General features: G+C 54.5%; 1 non-coding gene across 1 annotated transcript; it reads left to right on the top strand.

Annotated features, from left to right (window-relative positions):
* Positions 1 to 2,188: 2,188 nt before the first annotated feature.
* On the top strand, positions 2,189 to 2,261 carry GNI_179390. The gene has a single exon. It is a non-coding gene; the product is annotated as a tRNA-Lys (tRNA).
* The last annotated feature ends 3,224 nt before the right edge of the window (positions 2,262 to 5,485 follow it).

Genomic DNA, 5,485 nt, shown 5'->3' with positions numbered 1-5,485 from the left:
CTTGGTCGTTCTGCATCTATTCTCAAAGCGACGTCATCGATAATCTTGTCCAGCTCTCTCTCCGACTTCGGATCAAACGTCAGACCTTCTACCCTAGACATACAGCTTCGACGGGTTAACTCATACTCATGCGACCCAGCTTGCTTGGCATCATCTTTCGGCTTGTAAAACCGAAACCGTGCTTCTCCGCAACGATATTCAGCTTCGTCATCGTCGCCCTTGTACTGAGCTACCGCCTCAATCGACCCAATTTGAGTTACCTCCACTGGTTCCCTGCCGATACCGCCACTCTGTTCTGTCGCTAGCAGAACCGCGCAGGTCCTCCGTATCTGAACCTGACGGGCCCGGAACTCAGGCAGCCGTCATGCTCGCGGGTGATAGACTCGACCATCGTTTGCTGTTGTTTAACGGCCCTTAGACACAACATGCACACGACGGATTGAGCTGAATAGCTCGTGGTTCGGGACCGGGCATGCCAGCGCAGACTCAACCTCGTCAACCCGCTGACCTACCGTCACTTGCCTCTTCTCGCTGTCAAACTCTCCCCCGTTCCCTCGGACACTCATTATACGTAACGGTGGAATGTTAGGTGATGTATACGTCTTCTCCCAAAAACCCAGCCGGACCGGTAGCGTTACGTCTATCTGCCCGTTTTCGTCTCACGGATGACTACACGCGGCTAAAGAGTCCTTTAACCCATAAAAAGCTAACGGCAGGGCCCACCCGCGACAGAACACAACGTCAAAAAGGTAAAAAGTTTTTTTGGGGGTTCTGCTGTTACGGGCCCCCACGAGAGCCACAAACATGGTGGACGACCATGTGCCACAAAAGTGGTGGACGACCATGTGCCACAAAAGTGGTGGACGACCAGGTGCCACAAAAGTGGTGGACGACCAGGTGCCACAAAAGTGGTGGACGACCAGGTGCCACAAACATGGTGGACGACCAGGTGCCACAAACATGGTGGACGACCATTGTGGCTGGTCCCGCTGGTGCCCAGGCTTCCTGTTCGACCACGGCAATTGCCAAGAGTGCGTGGCTGTGAGGTCGTCTTTATCAATGACGTGCCCACGGCATTGATAAAAATTGCCGCACAACCTCACACTGTTGGCAAGGTTCTTTCCGGTTGGTTAACAGTGATTTTTAGTTGCTACCATGAAATGTCACATTGGCTGAGTTAGTTATTCATTGACCGACCTGAATTGATGATGTCACGTGGTACCTCGTTGGCTATTCCTTCGCCCTCAGCTCAAGGTCTGGCAGTGCGAACTTGGGTATGGTCGGTGCCGTGATCTTGGCTTATACGAGTGGCGAATTTATCCTGCGGCGGTTTACCTTGCTTCAGGTTGTTTCGGTTTGGCCGGTTCACCTTTCTTTGGGATGTTAATAGGCGGGGCATGTCGGGGCATGTCGGGTCTTTCCCCAAGCGCGGGCACGGCCGCAGCGGTCGCCCTTACAGCTACCAGCATCCGGCCGGCAGCTCTAGGACGCCCGAAAGCAAGCACGAGGCCAGGTGAAGTTGTTCTATGAAGGGACCACGAGGGCGGGCTTCCTATAGCAATCGGGAGTAAAACTGACGCGCACATTTTGTCGTTTCAGATCACCATCGAACAACGAGGGTTGGCGTCAAACAACGACCGCTTGTCCGGCAGCAGGCCCTCCATAAAATACGCGGCAAAATTCGTTCCAAATTATCCGGGACGTCAATGAGACAAGGGACCAAAATTTCCCCAACTGTAATCTACGGGCAGGGAAGCTCAACCAAACCCCCGATCTTGGGCCGTCCTCGCAATTGAACTTACACGATCTCGACCTTCACCTCACAAGCTTGTCATTATCCACAAAATGGTCTAGAGCTAGTAAAACCTCAGGGTCAGTCCGCAGCCCGTGCGGGTATCGATACGTTTCCAAAAGTCAAGCAATCACTCACTTGCCAATCACTCAGGATGAACCGTTCTGACACGCACAAGTATCAGCTTCGTGTATCAGCTTCCAATGTTTACAAAATCACACCGCCTGTACCGGCACAAACATGGTATTTGTCAGGACGAGGTTCGTTTTGCTGAGGGTTGTTACGAGAGTAGGATTCACTCTAAGGAGGTTTTCCTTCCTGTTTGGGCAGATAGTACCCGGGCTCACTGTATCGAAATTGAGTGACGGCCTGGGAACCATCGTCTCAAAAATTTTCGCCACCTTAGCTCAGTCGGTAGAGCGCAAGACTCTTAATCTTGCAGTCGCGGGTTCGAGCCCCGCAGGTGGTTAATTTTCAGCGGCGAACGGGAAGCCTGAGTTTGACCTTGAGCGGTGGATGGACGGGAACAGCTTGGCAGCGGTTGAAGAGTGTGACATTGAAAGTTGTACACTGGCCTACGTCGAATCAGGCGCAATAATCGACTAGTACTTTAAAGCTCGGTACGGCACTACGAACCAGACAAAGAGTCTCGGGATGGGCCACCATGCGCCTTCTGTTACTCAAGCTCCACTGGCTGTCAACTGCAACCTGCTGGGGCGCCCACCTCACAGCTGGTAGAATTTTGCGTCAAAACGCTTGGCTACGCCCCCCTGTTGCCGAAGAACTCCTGGCTCAAGGACTCCTTGCCCAAACAATGGTTCCACTTTGGTTGTGGAATGCTCAGGTTGTGGTTATGCAGTTCGTGTGCCAATAAGGATTTGCAAGTTAGTTGAACCTTCTCAGGTTAGCCATATGAGGTTAGTAGTCGTTAGGTAAATCGTTTGGTTAGGTCGTATGAGTTGTCGGTGGCGATAAATATATCGTCTTTGGTAGAATCGAGTGAACTCCGCGAATGGTAGCTGATCGTTACCATGGTATGATCGGTCGTTTGTTGCGCCCCATTGGCATGCAAGTATAGGCACAGTAGTTGTTGCGGTGTTTGAATGCGTATGTGCCCACTTGGTCTTGTGGTAGTGGTATCGCATGAAAGGCTTTGGTTAAGTCGATCTTGGCGGTTGCTGCACGCCCCATGTGATAATGGGTCAGCAGGACTGTATATTCGGGAAGCGTCCGTGGTCGTCTATGTGCGGTAAGAGTGGTCTAACTCAAGTCGTGGGTAACACGGTCTTTGACAACCCTGGTCGTTAGCGTGAAGTGAGGCGGCGTAGTTAGTTAGGTCAGTTTCTGTTGGCGTAGTAGTGGAGTTATCCATTCATCAAAAGTTCTCAGTAGTGGTTCAGCGTTCTGTCATGGTAAGTTGTTCGGTGTGTACCCTTTCGGTAAAGGCAGTGTAGGTAGGTGGCAGGCTCCCCAGTGACAGACTCCCCAGTGACAGACTCCCCAGTGACAGACTCCCCAGTGACAGACTCCCCGATGACAAGTTCAGTCGGAGGTCCAGCACCCGCGACGGGGCACCACGGGGCGGGGCACACCCTCAGGGGCGGAACGCACTACCAGAGGCGGGCTACGGCAAGGAGATATCAACACGGGGCATGGCTAAGAATAAAATTTTGGGCGTCTTCCGCACATAATACATTACCTAGGCCGCAGTTGTGGTCGTGTTGCTGTTCGGTGATTGGAATATCGAACGCATCGAGCGGGTCGTCAGCGACGGGTTGCCTAGGGGCATCACTGGCGCAAAAGCTATTGGCACAAGAGTTATCGGCGCAGGACACGTGTTGGGACTGGGAGAGTTTGGTAGGGAAGAACTCTCTGGACTATGATGCGTACTGGATCAGTCGGTTCTGGGAGCGTTTGAACGAGGAAGGGGTTCTTGTCAGGAACCCGATCGGCCGGGATTTAGTCAGGGGTTCTTGTCAGGAACCCGATCGGCCGGGATTTAGTCCTGAGTCTTGGACCTTGCTCTAGAGGGAATTGAGACAAAAAGTCTCGCTGGCCCCCACGACTTCAGTGTCTCAAATATCCTACAGACCCGATCCGCCAAAAGGGCCCCAACCCCGTCGCCGTGATGCAGCAGACGTTGTCACAGTTACCCGAGACGTCCTTTCAGGAATACGAGGTGTCGTCTTGGGACGCTCCCGTGGCTGACCGACTGGAGTTATCCGTCGAGATGATGTGGAAACAAAATCGAGTTTGGACCAGTCAGTGTTACGACAGATTATTCCGTATGCACCAGCCGTCCCCCCGGTGGCATCTCGCCGATGGAAAAAAAAAGGCCGGATGCGTGGCAATCTTCGTGAGTCGCAGTTGTGGTGGCGTTGTTCTGTGCTTGGAATGTTGTACTCGTTGGATGGACAGACCGATCGGTTAAGCGTGCCAGCGACGGAGCCATGGGCGCGAGAGGCGTGTGCGGTAGACGAGTCCTGGGACTGGCGGAGTATGTGTGGCAAAGACTCGGTGGACTATGAGGCATACTGGATCAGCCGTTTTTGGGTGCCCTTGGACGCAGACGGGTACGACATCCTGGCCGGAAAAATCCCGGCCCGACGACAGAGCCGCTGGAGCAAGTGGACAACTAACGTGTCCTTATTGCGGGCGGCGCCCGGTCGCCCGGGATTCAATGAGTCTTGGACTTTGATTAGAGACAAAGAGGTGCCGTCCTCGCCAGGAGGGCCCCTGTTCAGGCCGACGTTGGTGAAGGCCTTGATTGAGAAGGGGCCCTTCGAGACCGCCTTTGAGGCCCATGACGCGCTGCATCGATCGATCCCGAGAGAGTCGTGGAAGAGGCTAAGGACTCTGAGTCCCCAAAGCTTTGACTGTTGTACGCTGGCCTACGTGGAGCTGGGAGCAATACTCAATCTCTACTTCAGCGCCCCCTGTGGTGTCGTGGATCGTCAAGTCCAATCTTCGTTGCTGGAAAAATTCGGTCAACGCTCAGATCTTCGAATCAAATGCTGTCACTGGATCACAGGCTGCCTGTTGCAACACGCGGAGGCGCCGAGCCAGCCCCTGATCGACCTCTGCGTCAACAAACTCGGGTACCTGCCGGGAAGAGCAGGCATTCTAGTGGGCACCAAAAAAATGGGACCAGGACTGCAGTGTCTCCGGCCGTATCCAGCGCCGTTCACCTATCACGGCGACAACCCAGCTGCCGCGCTGCAGGAGACCTTGTCACAGTTACCGGTTGTGTCCGTCGACGAATACTCGAACCTTACTGCAACAACACTCCTCCCCTTCCTCCTCGAGCGCCAACCAGCCGTAGTCGGCCAAGGCGCCGGCTCCCAAGTGGGAGTCTCTCAGGCCACTATGTTCCAGGTCGCAGCGGCAAGTTCGTTTGGCCAGGAGGTTTGGGATCAGGCTTTGGAGGAATGTCTCTCGACCGCGGCATTCCACGACGAAGACACCCACGAAGGGTCGGCAGCGGCTTGGGGACCGACGACGGACACATGGGGACCGACGGACGCTTGGGCACCGGCGACGAACACTTCGGGACCGACGGACACTTGGGGGCCGACGACGAACACTTTGGTACCCGCGACGAACACTTTGGGACCGACGGACACTTGGGGACCGACGACGAACACTTTGGGACCGACGGACACTTGGGGACCGACGACGAACACTTTGGGACCG

Source organism: Gregarina niphandrodes, assembly GCF_000223845.1.
Source record: "Gregarina niphandrodes unplaced genomic scaffold scaffold00067, whole genome shotgun sequence".
Classification (NCBI taxonomy): domain Eukaryota; phylum Apicomplexa; class Conoidasida; order Eugregarinorida; family Gregarinidae; genus Gregarina; species Gregarina niphandrodes.
Note: the sequence above shows the minus strand (reverse complement) of the source record. Positions and strands in the feature narration are given on the sequence as shown.